Source organism: Cyprinus carpio, chromosome A2 (genome assembly GCF_018340385.1).
Source record: "Cyprinus carpio isolate SPL01 chromosome A2, ASM1834038v1, whole genome shotgun sequence".
NCBI classification, from domain to species: Eukaryota; Metazoa; Chordata; class Actinopteri; order Cypriniformes; family Cyprinidae; genus Cyprinus; species Cyprinus carpio.
This window is the reverse complement of record NC_056573.1, coordinates 807,344-824,831: the sequence shown is the minus strand read 5'-3', so window position 1 is coordinate 824,831 and position 17,488 is coordinate 807,344. Positions and strand designations below refer to the sequence as shown.

At 34.9% G+C, this 17,488-nt stretch overlaps 1 long non-coding RNA gene across 1 annotated transcript; it reads left to right on the top strand.

The window, feature by feature from the left end:
- Window positions 1-8,035: 8,035 nt before the first annotated feature.
- LOC122147185 lies at window positions 8,036-16,865 on the top strand. Its single transcript, XR_006161466.1, has 3 exons — window positions 8,036-8,393; window positions 8,675-8,780; window positions 14,972-16,865. It is a non-coding gene; the product is annotated as an uncharacterized LOC122147185 (long non-coding RNA).
- The last annotated feature ends 623 nt before the right edge of the window (window positions 16,866-17,488 follow it).

Sequence of the window (17,488 nt, the reverse complement as noted above, 5' to 3'; positions counted from 1 at the left end):
GAATGTTGGTAACCAAACAGTTAATAGTAGACTAAATTACTATGGAAGTCAATGGCTACCGTCAAAACCAACCTGTTTCAGAATATCAAAATACTGGTTTGGAACAACTTGAGGGTACAGTAAGTAAATGATGACAGAATTTAAATTTTTAGGTAAACTATCCCTTTGAAATTTTGGATCAACCATTGCAAAATCAGTACGGCAGTGCCTACAACACTCGGCAAGTGCTCACAGTTTCTTTTTTATTGTGAGGCGGCGTGGATTATATGACAACATAACAAATGTTGTGCATGTAGAAACTGAAACTCAGCATGTAGCAGTTACACATGACGAGAGTATCACTCCGCTCTCTAATACAATGCATGTGTTACAACTGCAGCACGGAAATTAGGATTGACATGCTTGTAACTTCGAACAGCTCTTCAACTCAGAATGAACACATATGACTCGAATAGAGAGAATACAGTGCTTCGTCTTAAACCTGGTTTCATGAGCGTCATTTTACAATTAGTCCAAATACCAGTAACACTTTATTTTGATGGACCATTTTAGAAATTCTGCTAACTGTAAGTAACTTCGCAACTACATGTTACCCAACAGTCATTAGATTATTATTAGATTATTAGTCTGGTAACACTTTGTAAGTATACAAAGGATTTTTAGATCATTTCCAGACTCTTAGACTCTTTTATATGTGATTCATAGTTTATAGAGTGTTGTCTGTACAGACTCTAGTGTCTACTGTAGTTTCTAAAGAGTTAGATTATGTTTTATTGTCCTTTGTTTATTTCTTAACCATACCTAACTCATGTACAGTATTTCAACCAGAAGTAAATGAGTGTTTTAAATTGATTAAAAGTAAAATGGAAGTGGATTTATTAGAAGTAAATAGTTCCTACTTTATACTAAATTAAAGGCAATAACTTGCTTTTATTGGACATTAATTGCATGCTAGATCTATCTATCTAGAATTTAATCAATTCTGGAATAAGGCTGTAACATAAAATGTTAAAAATTGTGAAGAGTTTACTTTATTAAAAATTTACTAACCACTTAAAAAAAAAAAAAAAAAAAAAAAAAGATTATATATGATGTAATGGGCATAATAATGTACAGTGACAATAATTATGTGAATACATAATATTTTATTTATTAATGTATATGCAAAGGTAACTGTACAATGTTTAATGCAAACATAGACTCAAGAGATCACCTTGTTAAATAACTTATAAACATATACAAACACAATATAACTCTTTACACATAAACTAATTAAACAGTAATAATTTGTAAATTACAATGACAGGGAATGAAGAACTCACTATGTGTGCATAACCTTTTATGTAAAGAAGAGGCTACAATTTATAAACTACAAATTAACTACAAACTAATAGTTTGCCAATTATTTTAAACTATTTTATTACTTTATCATTATTATAAAGTGCTGCCGACTTTATAAGTCAATATGCTTAATATGTGCTAACACTTCATTTCGATGGTCCCTGAAACACACAGTTCTGACTAGAAGTAACCCTAAGCTAGAAGCTATGTGTTGAAATGTAGTTGCAAATTAATGAGAGTTAATAGACATAGTTTAGTTGCAATCAAATAGTGAGTAAAAAAAATTTATTTATCTAATCTGTTTTGTTTAAGTGAGTTGTGTGTGTTTGACAGACTGGTGTTTGTTTTTTTTTTTTTGCAACTATGCAAAAGTTCCCACGTTCACCATAAACACGCGTGCACCTGTTGGTCGCGGGTGTCTTTGAATGCTCCGCAAATGCAAACCAGACCTCGGCGGGGGCTCACCAAAACAACGTGTGGTGGGAACCTTACGCTTGTGGCTAAACGGGCGGCGTTCACCTCTGTCAGGCTGGAGGGTCGGGGTTAGGGCGAGGGTGACGGGGCGGGGTGCCGGTGGGGATTTGGGGTGTAGAGAACTTCTCAGCCGGGCAAGAGTTCAACCCCATCACGGCAGGCCAATCTGTTCCAGACAAGCTAAATGACACATTATTGGATCCAGACCTGACATGGGCGCTGTGTATATTACATTACCAGACAGCAAGCCCACTTCAGCTCATTACCTCCGCCCACAGGGAGGAGAGCGCAACAGACACATCCAGAGAGAGAAAGAAAGCCTCTCTTTTTGCCTCTCTGCCGGGAAACTGTCAGATATTCCTGAGGCAGGTCTCTCGTGAAGCGATTTCTCAGAACACCCAAGACGTTCCTGGCCCGGAGAGATTTCTTCATAAAGATATTAGAAACACAAGACGGGATCCCTGTCCTCCTCTTCCTCGTCCCTCCCTCCCTGTGAAGATGAAAAGAAGGGGACGGGTTGACCAGGGCATGGCATCGAGGTTAACGCTTTCATTCTGATTTCTATTAGGTTAGCTCCATCCCATGGGGACACAAGGAGCAATAACAAAATGCCGGAGAGCGTGTTATTGTGGCTGGAATGAAATTTCAATTGAGCAAGGCAAAGCAAATAAAGATCTTAATTCTCAAATTAAAACATAACCAATTGAATAGGTTTTGGTAAGAACTAACTGCCAAACTATATAAATGTTGGCAGTTATCGCATTTTATTTCATCGGGGGTCTCTGTGCTTACACTTTATTTTGATAATCCACTTTAGACAATCTACTAATTATAAGTAACTTTGCAACTACAACTTTGCGACTCTCATTGGAGTATTAATAGACTGTTAGGTAAGGGTTAGGAAAACTAGTCACTTATAGTCAGTAGAATGTGTGTTGAGAATAAAGTGTTAAAATAAAGTTGAAAATAAAGTGTTAGCAGATATTAAGCAGACAGTCTAATAATACTCTGATGAGAGATAGTTGACACGTTGTTGCATAGTTACTCATAGTTAGTAGAATGTCTAAAGTGGACTATCAAAATAAAGTGTTACCGTGTCAACAGAAATGAAAAGTTATAGTTCTTAAAAAAAAATAATTGTGAAACATAAGAATTCCAGTAGCAACAATGTTATTACAATTATATTACAATGTCATTACAAAATATATTTAAAACTACATGATGAATGTGAATTTGGATCGATTCATTATAATTGTATGGATTTTGAAAATTTATATCACAGCACAAAAGTACGACTGACTACTTATGTGATTTTATGTTGGGTTTTAGTGTATTTTATGGTTCTAATGTCAGTCACAGCATGTGTCTGTAGTGAGAAAACACCTTTTGCGTCTGATGGCAAACAAAATGATTATTACATGATAAGCAATGGTTAAACAACTGCAGAAATGTTTTAAAGCGTGGTCTTGTTAACATTATGTAATCCTTCCAAAAGAGTTGACAGCAGAAGTCACACAGTGTTATCATTTCATATTAAGTAAATGCGTTTTTATAAATGTAATTGAAAACGATGTCATTGATATGACAACCGAATACAATAGAATCGTAATATTAATGCTGCGATTTCAATATTCATAAATAAGGATGCATACACATTTGTGCATCTTTAAAGTTGTTCATATATAAATGATTGACGTTTTAGATCCAGTCAATATGTCAGTTTCTGTGTCTACGCAAACATAAATACATGCATGTGTGGTAGAACCACACTTTATGTAAAAAGAGATCACGTTGGATCAGCCAACAGATTTTCTGTATGATATCTTTCTATTCAGATGATTCAACAGATATACACATGCGCTTGCGGTCACAAACACACCCGGGAAGTGCCGTGCCTCCTCTGGACAGGCGGGCTGTGTATCTTTATTACACATTTGTTTGAGAACGACACAGGTAGTAAATCGCATCACTGGCATGACGCCACTCCTGCAGAGTACACCATCCTTGAAGTGTCAGGGTGGAGATTATCCCGTCTGATTTACTGCCCTATAATCTCATTCCTCAGCTCTTCAACAGGCCCATGTGCTGTGCTCGGGTCTCATATAGCCGCTCTCTTTGTCTCATGTAGTCACTCCCTTGTGACCTTTTTATGCTGCCTACCGAGTCGCCGAGGATTCCCTTCTCACCTGCCAAAGGGCAAGGCTGAAGAATAGCCGGGGTCACAAATAAAGGCCTGCCAAAAATGCGAGAGTTACAGCTGTGGTGGTAGCCATGTTCACAGTAGTCACTGAGTGAATATGACACGACCTGATGGGGCATATGATACAATAACAGCTGTCTGCCGCGGCTCACTGACGGAAACAGTAGAGGAGCTACTGCACGATGATGGGCGTCTAATATGACAGATGCATTTATTCTGTTGCTATAAAGGATATTTTGCCACGTACGTGCTGCAGCTAAATTAGGTTGTCAATTCACTTGAGAGTTGTGTTTCTCTTCTGTATGTGCAGTGCAAAAAAAAATAAATAAAAAAAAATTAAACATTCACAGAACGAGGCACGTCTTCACTCATTAGCATTGCCAGTTCTTGCTAGGAAAAAATGAGAAAATAAGAACAAGTCCATGATGAATGATAAACTTAAAACATTTTATATATGAAATAAGCCACATAAGAAAATACCACAACCTGCACCTGCCTACTTTAATAACTTCTACTTTAAAAACTGCATCACTTTATAAGCCAATCCCAAAGATGATTTATAAAAAACATGGCAACCTGATAACATGCTAACTCTTTGTCCAGTTGAATAGCTTATATATATATATATATATATATAGTATATATATATATATATATATATATATATATATATATATATATATATATGGTGACTTTTAATAACATTCTTCTATTAATGATGTGGGTAATTTTACATTTTTTTTTAATGTTAAAATCATTTGCCTGATCTCAGCTTAATGTTGTGCAAGTGTGATGGTGCATGAAGTGCTGCTTACACAGTGGTCACTTCCAAAGCCAGCAGCTTCATATCTGTAAACCCCAGTGAATCTGCGTCTTAAAATTTCAACAAACTTGAATCCAATGTGTAATCCGTGTAGGGACATTTACACATCACATGTCCCTTGTGCAAAACTCCAGATTGCGTTGATTCCTATCGACTTTACTGCATTTTGTCTGTGAAATTTTACTGTACAAAAGTAAATGTGATTGCACATCAACACTGTGACAATTTCAAAACATTGATCTGTTTGTTTGAGCAGCTGACTCAGCTAGTGGCATGAGTCTGAACAGGGACAGATGCTTGTTGTTCTGGAAACCTGTTCGAAAACAATTCACCATTAAAGCAAAAACACAATAAAACAGAGGCATCTGACTTGAGTGTGCTTTACCTGACTGCTGCGCCTGACAAAGATCTCTGATCAAAATGCTTACAGTTTTACTTTGAAAATAAAGGGAATAGTTGAACAGTGTGCAGATTTTCTTCGTTTACCCGACTGTTGTCACATCAGATTTTGACATACAACATATATTTATATAAAAAAAACGTTTATGTGTGTGTGTGTGTGTATATATATATATATGTATATCATATATATATATATATATATATATATATATATATATATATATATAAATAATATATAATATATAATGTTATAAATGTATCATAATTTTAGTCTATCTTATTTTACTAAAATTACATAGAATTGCTATATTAAAAGGATAGTTCACCCCAAAATTAAGTTTTATCATCAAGTACAATAACCAGGCAGCTCTATACCCTGAAAGTAAATGGGGACCTGGACCATAGTACCATATTTGATAGTTTGGGCAGATTATATCGGTCTGATCCTAGCACAAAGAGGAACTATATTAGAGGAATTGCATCAAGTGCACTAGTTGCAAGGCCTTTTTTTTGTGCTTTGGCTGGATCCAGAGTAGGGTTCAGTGAAACAAGGGTGAGTAAAGGATTTTGATTTTTGAGTGAATTAACCCTTAAACTGTCCACTTCAGTAAGAGATAACATTCATATATATGTGCATATGATGTGTGCTGCTGCTGAATCATTGCGATTTCTGAGACACAGCCTGCTACCGGACCTCAAAAATGAGCTTTGTTCATGCTTTATTTGTCATCTCAATAGCTCTCTCTCTCTCTCTCTCTCTCGGTTCTGTCAGTGACCTGCCAGCAGCATGTAGGAGGATCTCTTTAAGTGAGTACGGTTCACCTCCTCACCCTCTGCTAGACAGGGCGACTGTGAGAACTTCACCAATGCAACAATTTAGCCGCCTCTTTTTTCGGCACCACATTATTATCGTTCAGGATAGACAGTTAACCAAGATGTGGGGCCACTGTGTGGCCTTTAAGACACCCACTGAGAAAACACACACACACACACACACACACGCACACACGCACACACACACACACACACGCACACACACACACACACACACACACACACACACACACACACACACACACACACACATTTTGACCAAAACACTCCACACTTTTCCCACAAGACCTTAAAGAGTTACTTGTACTGATCTTAAATAAAACAACCTTCAGAAAACAACCCTGTGATATTTATTGTTGAATATTAATGGATGTTGATGATCATGTCATAAAGACTTATTTTCCCCTCTCAATGTTAATGCACGCTATAAAATATATATACCTTGCTTTTTGTGATGATGTTTTCCTCAGTTTCTTGAGGACTCCTGTCCTAACAGTAGTGATGAGCAAGAAATGAGAAATGAGCACTGTGTTGTTTTATTTTGCTGATTTAATTTAAATGTTCTAAAATTAATTGTGCTCATTGACTTATGTCTCATGGACAACAAGGACAGCAGGTCAATAGAGAAAAGGTTATTCTCATTGCTCACTTCAAACAAACAAACAAAAACAAAAGAAAGAAATGAATGCAATATTTGAGCACACAGCACATTCTGCATATGTTTGCTACCACATCTGTGCGTATTTATGTGTGTGTGTGTGTGTGTGTGTGTGTGTGTGTGTGTGTGTGTGTGAGGCAGAGGGCAGCTCCAGCGCACGGTTCCGGACCATTAACAGTGATTAATAGGTTTACATGCTTTCCCATGATCTCCACTGACTTGTGGAATAGAGCGCTCACCTATGAGCCAGAGGAGAGACTGACCACTGCTTCTCCGTAAATCAGACATTACTCCCAGAATAAAGGTGCTTGTGACGAATAATAATCAGTGCTTGCTCATTTATAAGGAAGGAAAGTCTGGAAAAGGATTTTTAAGAAAATGCATTTGCAAACTCACCGCAAAATGCCTTTAATAACTCTTTATTTTGGGGATTAGTTCTCACTATTGACTATTGTTTATTATCATGCATATTACTAGCACTTATTATAGTGACTTATTCTGCATCTAGAGCCCTTAATCACACAGCACTTAAACTTTATCAGCTATCTTACTAACTAATAATAAGCAGCAAATTAGGAGTTTATTGAGGAAAAGCTATAGTTAGTATTAAAAAAAAAGAAAAAGAAAAAAGTTTTATTAAGTGAGATGCAAAATAATATAAATACTACTACTACAACTACTACAAGTACTACTACTAATAATAATGTTAACTAGTTAACTGATTAATTGTATTAAAATAGTATATGAATAAATACCGTTTTAATGTATGTATCTATTTACACATTTGTCTATTAAGTTATTTTTACTTAAAACAATCAGTATTATTTCCTAGGCATGAATCTTTCATAAGAAGCTATTTACTTAAGGTTTGTATTGTTGTTTACACTAAAATGTAAACACTTCAACACTTTGATGTGCGCATGTTTCTTAATTTCAATCTAAACATTTTAATCTAAACATTTATGAATTTATTTAATTTCTAAACACTTTTAAACAATTTCATTAAAACATATTATAAACATTTACCTAATCTAAACTTTTGCATAATACACAATAAATTATGATATTAGAAATCATTAATTTTATATATGGAAAATCAAATCAAATGATATATAATTCTCCATTTATTAAATGAATGTTTTTCATATATATAATTTGAGTGAAAAGTTTATTTTTTTCTCTAATAATACAACATAAATAATTGTATTAAAGACACTACCCAGCTACTTTTATTGATAAAAATATTCAGCTTTTGATTGTTGTCTAAAATGAGTCCCATTTGGCTTGACTTGCAGGACTTGTCCTAGTTCAGTGTGAAAAGACTGCATGCAGTTGTCGTTTTCAGCGTGTTTTCTCTGCAAACAGCTCCTGAACAAGCTTTCTACCCTGCACCGGGACGAGACGATGGACCCACCTCAGATGTTTCTTTATAAACGATCCCTCTAATCTGCCGGAGATCACAATACTCCAGCGTATTTACACTCGCAGCAGCACACAGTCTGTTCTCTCCTGCACAAATATACAGCACCTCGATTAAGAAATAATACAATTTAGAAAGAGCGGGGTGTTTTATTCTCTCATGTTGGGGAAATATGCTCTCTAATCCTCCAGTATAAGGACCATCTGTGTAAATGTGGCTCTGGTGGGACGGGACAGTCACGGTGAGTAAAGAGCGCAGATATTACTGGGGTGTCAAAATAATTCACTTCGAAAGACATATGCACTATAAATAATTATTATGCACCATCTGATTCATTTTATATCATACTATTTATTTCTTATCTATATATCTAAATATTTTAAAGTTAAAAACACCCTATTATGTCAGTGGTCATGTTCAAAATATGGTCTCGGTCAGCAATGTCTCCACTGTAACATTGTGCTGTCAAGACAAATATGATTCTTAACAATTCATGGCACATTTACCTTTTATTAAATCCAGATTCTGACATATGAATCCAGTGATACGGATGGTTACTGCTGGCGTCAGGACAATCCACATGCATTACAGAGGATCCGCTTACTAAACAAGTAATCATGAGACAAAGGTAAATAAATGAAAGAGTTATTAAGTGTCACGGGGGATTTTTCTTTCACTGTGGCTCGTCTGAAGGCTGACGGACCCTCGAAATGTCTGTCCGCACACGGGCCTCACATGAAGACTCAGACACGTGTTGAACCCTGTTCCGCTTTTGTTGAAATCTGATGTTCCCACATAATACGCATATAAATATGCACAAAGCTTCAGAGGTTTCTTAATTTCCTGTGCGGGCCACACACAACTGCAGAGATTCCTGGGCTTCGAGCGATATTACTAAACCTGAGAAACTGTAATCTGCAATAATATGGCTTTCTTTTTCTTTTTCTGTGCAAATTCCTCTAGCAGAGCGACATTCTTTCTTGCTCTTATGCTGTACTGAAGTGAACGTGTTTTAATCGGGCAGAATTGTTTTCTTTATCAGTGGCTATTTTTGGAAAAGCATACTAATATACACTCTCTGCAGTCTTCATTATTTCATAGTAAAAGAACCTACTAGATTTTCTGATATGTACAGTAGGACAATAACACACTGTACAGAACACTGACCATCACATCATGCTTGACTTTCCATTTGCAGTATAAGGAATGATTTTTTTTTTTTTTTTACCTAAAATCTCTATTTTGATTAGACATTTTTTTGTGTGTATGTGTGTGTGTTTTACATGTGTGAACTGTAAAAAGTATTGAAAATGCTGTCATTTATATTTTCTTTTCTTTTACCGTATAAAAAAAAATAATGAAATAAAATAAAAAATAGACAATTTTCACTCAGAAATTGATGGTAAAAAAAGAAAAAGCAAGCAACACATTGGATTTAATATAATAATTCTTGAAGTAGAAAGACTGCAATAGTATTTTTTTGTAAAATGCATTCCGGTAATCTTTGTTTTATTTACTTTTTTGAAAAAAAAAAAAAAAAAAAAAAATACAGTGTATTTCTATATATCCTCAAAGGATGCATTATATTAACAAGCATCTAAACAATCTGCAACATTTTTTTTTTCTTATGCTAGATAATTCCTAGATGTTTTGTAAATTCTTAAAATTGCTTAATTATTAAAAATTAACTTAATTAATCTAATAGTCTAATAAACATTTATGTACACATGCATGCATGTATCTAATTTTTATTTATTTATTTATTTATTATTGCTTTTGTTTGTTTATTTAGGGCCTAGACAGCAAAAATGGAACAGGAAATTATTGGGAAGAAATGGGGAACACACACACACACACACACACACACACACACACACACACACACTGCATGAACTAATCACTGCACTATGGTTCCAACAACAAATCTGAATTTACAAATAATAATAATAATAATAATAATAATAATAATAATAATAATAATAATAATAATAATAATAATAATTATTGCGCTCATGCACAAGGCAGTCGATCCCATCTCAGTCTTGCAGAAGCCACTGTCTGTGGCCTAAAAATGTTAACTTGATGGCTGAATGTACAAGGGTATGAAGAACGTGCTGAGATGGAAAAAACAGATGGAAGGAACATGGAAGCGCTGCAGAGTTACGGCCACCTGATCTGGACCCTACCCACAGCAGAGCTCCAGAGCCCAAAAACAGTGCGGTTATTGTCCACGAGAAGGACATACTGCTGTTTCTTAACCTTCCAGATCCTGAGCTGCTATATAAAGCTCTCCTGGGTCACACTTGGATTCCTAATGTAGTTTTAATGCTTTGACCCCGTACCCTTTAGCAGTCCCTTTGCAATTGTGTTATGAACAAGGAGTGTACAGTACGCTGGATATTCAGCTGGGTGGAAGTGTGCGGTTTCAGGGACGGGACCAGATTATTAATGTGTATTGGAACAGGAAACATCATTAAGCTTATTCAAAAATATCTGCATGACCTTAGGTGCTCATTTCTACTCGCAAAACTGCAGGAAGTTGGGAAATAACTGCTTTCTGTTATCCCACCTCCCCAAATGGTGCATAAATGCAACGAAGCAGCGGCTTCTGATCTCTTAGTTGAGATCGCTTGATGTGGGAACTTATTTTTCACCCTACAAAACAGGGCTTCTTTCTAACATCAGCCAGCTCTCGGGCAGCTCTTGGACTTCAGTGTCTGACCGTGGCCTGCGCTTCCCTGCGGGTTTGGTGGGAAGAACAGACCGGGTCTTTTTTCTGGAGGTGCCACAGGATGCAGTCAGGCATCCACACCTGTGTTTGCTTCCCTCCACACTAATTAAACCGCTGATGCCATTTTATTTCCAGCACACTGGCTGCATTTATGACAACTACGAGATGTGAAAACAGGCTTCAGAAGGTGAACTTCAATGCACTTAGAGGAGTTTGAGAGGGTATAGCTACTCAACACACATCTTATTGAGCAACAAATCATGTTTGGATAATTAAATTAAAGCAAATCCTTTTAAAATAGCCACCGATTCAGAAAAGAACAAAATATAGTATTGAAAAAAAAAATTAAGTCAATGGCTTCCAGCAACAGTTTAGTCACCAAACATTCTTCAAAATAACTTATTTTGTGTTCAACAGAAGAAAGAAACTCATACAGTGAGTAAAAGACGACGGGATTTTCATTTTTGTCTGAACTATCCCTTTAACTGAAACAAGCAACATAAGGTCAATGGAGGATCAAACATAATCTGACGGCAAATCATAACTATTTCACATTTAGTTGAATTGGAGGAAATTTTTTAGAAATTTGAACATTTTGTATAATTTGCTCACATCCCACTGATGGATATGTTGGGTTAGGGGTGGACCTTCATGCTAATTTTTTCTTGTCTTTTTTTTTTTGCATAGAAATCACATTGTACAAATTCATATGATATCACCACCTCGTTAAATCGTTACGTTTTCTTGTAAGATTGGGTTGGAAAAATGTGACTTTCCCTACATATTTGCAACCAACAACAACAAAATAAACTATACCTATACATATAATTCACTGCAGTTTCCAAATGAAATTAACACTAAAGTAAGTAATACACCAATTTTTTATTTATTTATTTATTTATTATTATTATTATTTTTTAATGATTGCACGGGCAGATTATTGATTTATAAGACTCATTTTTGTACGGTTCCTAACACAATACTCTGTTATGAGCTCAAAACACTTTAACCATATCAAATGATTTGGAAAGTAAGTAAATAAAAAAAAGTAAAATAATTTGATATTTGCATCGCATAACCAGCTCCATATGTTTGGCTTTTTTGACATAGTAAACGTGCTCGGTAGCGCACCCGATACAGCTTTACAATTCAAAATATAAGAGCTCAAAACTTGTAGTATCAAGCTAAAATGGCATGGTCAATTCAGCAATTACACATGTATCTCACATTTGCTTTTGTTTACACTATGGGTCTAGTGGAGTTAGTGTATGTTAATTTTAAATGATAGTGCATTAACCTTTTAGCACCACTCCCCTGACATTTATTTTTTGTGCTACAGCGATATATTCAACATTCAATCTAATAAAATATTGCAAAATTCACAAAAATCTCTTTTGGAGAGAATTGAACGTGCTTTTAACACCACACAAAGAGGAAATATCACTTTATAAGTGCCACGACACATACAATTTTTTTTTAAAATAAATAATAATAATATTAATAACAATAATAAAAACATAAAATGCAAAGTCAAAATTAATCCCATTTAATTTTCTTAATGTGACATATTACTAAGAAAAACAGGATTTTCAACAAGAAAAAGTAAGATGGAACTTGATTTTAACCATGAATTGGCTGGAGGGTGAAAAGTGACTCTACACTGAAAAGAATGTGGCGTCGAAAATTTGACTCAGAAAATTGTTAGTAAATTTCACAAACAGTTACAAAGAAATGGCAAGTAACTGAATAAAATGTGACATTTTTAAGTAGAAAAACTGAAATAGTAACTTCTTGTAAAACATACTCCAGTAATCTTTGAACTTCGAAAATCATTTTGAAAGTGTAATGTTTAACCATATTGTTTATTTTATGAGATGCACAATATCAGCATGTTCTAAAACATGCAATCCTTTTACAGACATGCAAATGTTAATACATTATAGGAGGTTCATAAAATATAAAGTAATATATTAACAGAAGCATTCAATATTAAAAGCCATCATAGTAATTTTTACAGATTTCCCGCAGCTTTAACATTGCAGAAGAGTCACACATCTTTGTAAATGTGTAGATGTGATGAATTCCATCAAGACAAAGTTCAGCAATTAGCCGTCCAATGAATGAGACTTCAGCCCTCCAACGTAAATGTGTTGGATTTATGGATTCACTGCACCTAACTGACTGCTTCAAAGCCTGAACGTCTGACTGGGAGTTCACAGATCTGATGCAGCTCACACACGACGGGCTGTAAATCTGAGGAAACAGAGGAGCCCAGGGTGTGATGGGAGAGAAACTCCTCAAACTGGAGGCCCATATATCTTCATTGACATTCCTGATAAGAGCACCTCTGTTTTGATAACTCAACTAAAATGTTTTGATCTGCGCTTCAGGCAGCCGAACAGCTAAGAAACCCACAGCACGCTCACACGACACACATTACCTGCACCTGTTTAACACCCTGCGAATATTTAGCTACTTTCTTAATTTGAAATGCATGACGAAAAAAAAAAAGTGTCATTTATCACAACAAAACAAAACTTGCAATATTCTTTTTATACTGACCGTAAGGAGATGTCACCCAGGTCACATGACCAGCAACGATAAAACTACTCTTTGAAGTGACCATCGCATGTACCCTTCACTAACGGACTTGCATTATTCAGTAACAAGTTTGTTTTGTGGCTTTAAGGAATAATAATATAGATCACCTTTTCTCTTTCCGTTTGTGCTTTTTTCTTTAAATACCTCAAAGAGTGGAACTACAAAAATAAAGCATGTTTTCAGACTACACTCAGACATCACAAACACAGCTCTGACGGCTCTACAAAGTGAAGGCATGTCTCAACAGGTAAAAGCAGACTACTTTCAATAAAAGTTCCAACATATTATTATTATTTTTTTTTTTTTTTTTTTTTTATTTGTTGTTGATAAGAATCTGTGAAAATTTTTTTTTATTTTTCTATATTTTGTAAATACACAGGCAGTGTTTACCCTGTTGTCTGTCTCTGTGTATTTCGGCTTGCACTTCTGTAACCGAATCTGAATTCATTTTTCCACATCGGCTAAAAACCCTCTGGCTCAGCTGCTATAGAAGCTACGCCCCCAAACTCTCATTATTGGCTGTGCGTAGGTATGCAAATAAATAGTTTGACAGGCAGGTAGGACGTCCTAACATTGCATTCGGCCCTTCTGCAAATTAATAGAATTAACAGCCTTACAGTGGTACTAAATGGAACTGCAAAGATACTGTAAATACATAAATAAACAAATATTTTAACAATAAAAATAAAAATATATTTTTATATAATAATTTTAATATTTTTCAATATTTAGTATATTTATTTTATATTTATTAACTTATATTAAGAAAGACAGTAATACTTTTCTTCATAATTTTTTATTTGGTTATATTTCAAATAAATGCTGTTCTTTTGAACTTTATATTCATCAAAGAATCCTTGATAATATAATAATAAAATCACGGGTTCCACAAAAATATTGTGCAGCACAACTGTGTTCAACATTGATAATAATCAGAAATGTTTCTTGAGCAGCAAATCATCATATTAGAATGATTTCTGAAGATCATGTGATACTGAAGACTTGAGCTGAAAATTCAGCTGCACATCACAGAAATAAATTACATTTTAACAGATATTCACATAGAAAACAGCTACTTTAAATTGTAATAATACTTCACAATATTATAGTTTATTTATTTATTTATTTATTTAATCAAATAAATGCTTGGTGAGAATATGTATAGATTTTTCAAAGGATTAATAATAATGGAAAACAAAAATGCTTCACTATTTAATTTTTTTTTTTTTTTTTACGTAAAATAATAATGAAATAACATGATTTTATATAGCCTTGGCACTGTCACTTTAAGCTGCACACACACACACACACACACACACACACACACACACACACACACACACACACACACACATAAAAAAAAAGTTACTGAAAATTTTTAACCATAATATAAAAGTGACATATTCCTACCATTATTTTAATGAATGGCATTTTTTATATATTTTTCAATACATTAAAATCCTATTTTTTTTCTTTCTTCTGCACAGCATTAAATATAAGACAGTTCTTGCCGTTGAGGAAAATGATTTACCCAGCACTAATTTCCAGTAAGTGTCCTTTGTCAGGATATTATTACATTCCTGTACTCAGTCGAGCAGAAATATGAGCAGCGGGTGAAAGAGCTTCTGGACGGACGCAGGATGGATTTTCACTGGAAGTGGATTCTGGAAGTCCATGACTGGGCTCTGAACTCGAGGTTCATGTGTGAGTAGTAAGTGATCTGATCGACTGATTGATGGCAGTAAATATGAAGATAATGGTGCATATAAATGGACTAGAATGTGTTTGATTTCTACTTTCCTACACACTTCGTTGACGCCCTACAAAGCTTGTGTCTTTACACCCATAATTTCTTCACCCACATGAAAAGACTAGTAGAAATTGAAGACCCTGTTGTCCAACTAAACTCAACAGCAAGAGCTGATTGAAGATATTCAGAGATGTTTGAGAGCTGTCGGACATCAAACAGATAGGACGTCCTGTTCCTACCATTGTATTCTCTGCTTATTCATGAAGAACACGAAACCGGACAATCAAAGCTTTTGAAAACCCTTCAATCACGAGTGAAATCTACAACTATCTTCATGCTCGACTCCGTGATGTCTAGCTAAACATAACAAGTGACACGATGAGAGTAGACGTCTGACTAATTTGGTCGTTAGGAGTGAAATCAGGCCGAGAGGAGCAGGGAATGAGCAGAATGGAGATTGCAGGAGTTTAAATAGCTGAAATTGGGCATTTTACACTCTGGCAGTCGCCCAACTGAATAAATCAGTCTGAAGGGGCAAAACGACTGAAGCTGTGGGCCACGTGAAATATTCACTTCCCTGGGAACCATCTTTGCCCTGACAGCTGGAAACGAGCCGGGAACATTGAGATGGCAGGGTCGATGTATGTCAGCGGATGACGTGCACTTTTCTTTATCAGTTCCCACAGACGCTCTGCACCAAAACACTGATTTATGCCTAAAGCTGTTTTGCCATACACTGAATTAGTATGTATGAAATTGATTTGATCTTGTCTTTTTATTGTGATAAGTTCACGATAAACTTAAGTTCATTCATTATCAACTTCTAACTAATCTAAACACGCTTCAGGTTGATTCAGTTCAGCTTTATTCATTTGACTCAAATAAAACAAGGAGATTTATCGATGTCACCACATGAAGAGCATTTTAAACGGTTGATTTAAGTGAAAACATAACAGCACTCATTTGGGTGAAGTTGAATCTGGCTTACTGTATCTCTCATCTCCTCCCATATAATATCTCACATCTTTTACTATTATTCTGTTTTTAATCTTAGAACAACAGTTTTATTTCAGGTATATTTCACAAATGAATTTCTGTTGTAACTGGAACAGTCGATAAGGAGCCTGTTTGCACATACATTGCTGCAAATCCATTCATCTTCTATGCATACAACGTGTTTCAATAATATACAAGTGTTGTGTTGTTGTGTTTTAGTAGAAAAGTACATCCAAGCGGCCTAATACTGGACTGAGAAAAGTTTCACTGAGGGGCTAAGTATTAGAATATGTCGGTTCATAAAAGCTTTTTAAAGCTGCGTGACACACACACCACTGACACAACAAAGGAGAATGAGCATAACTGACTCAGTAAATACGGTTCAAATGAGTCAGAACACAAATGAAACGACAGTTATTGTTAATCGCATAACAAAAACAATGTGGCATTTATCACATGCAATGTTTATATTATTATGGCCAATGGCAAAAGAAGGGTTAACAGGCTTTTAGTGTTGATCAAAAACAAGACTAAGAGGATTAATAAGACAAAGAATAATTTGACAAATGAGTATGTAATAATTCATGATCACTTATACATGACTGAAATAAATTCATCAAATAACATTATTAATAAACTGCCACATGGAGCAATACTCTTGATTTTATTATCCCAGTTATTTGGTCTTTTTTTTGTATTGATTTTATTATCCCAGTGATTTGGTTTTTTTTTTTTTTTTACTTTGAATATCTGTAGGGCTTGCCATTTTATAATTACTCTGAACTATGTTTTGTATTTAAAGCATGATGTTCAAGGAATGTTTTAGTATGACGTTCAAAGATACTGTAACTCGAAGTGTCTCAAACAAAAGCAAATGTTAGTGAGTGTGGAGAAACGGCTCTGAAACTCTAGCTTCACGACTATAGTTCACTTTTGAGAATTTGCTTATGCATGTAATGTTTTCCCCTTTTTTATCTACATGAACTGTCAAATTCACAAGATATGTTTTTTGAGACAGTTTTTGATTTTTTATATTGAAAGTGAGCTGAGAAGTTTAAGCAGTGAGTACTACTTTTTGAAGAAGTAGAAACAAAAAACTGTTTTGAAATAATTGATCTACTGCCAATCTTCTAAAAAACAACAACAGCAAAATGTAGATAGTTAGTATATTTTCTATTTTTTTCAGTTATGCACTTCATCATTTCTTTAGTCAAATGTCTAATTTCAAAAGGTTTGTTTGTTTTTAAATAGTCTATCT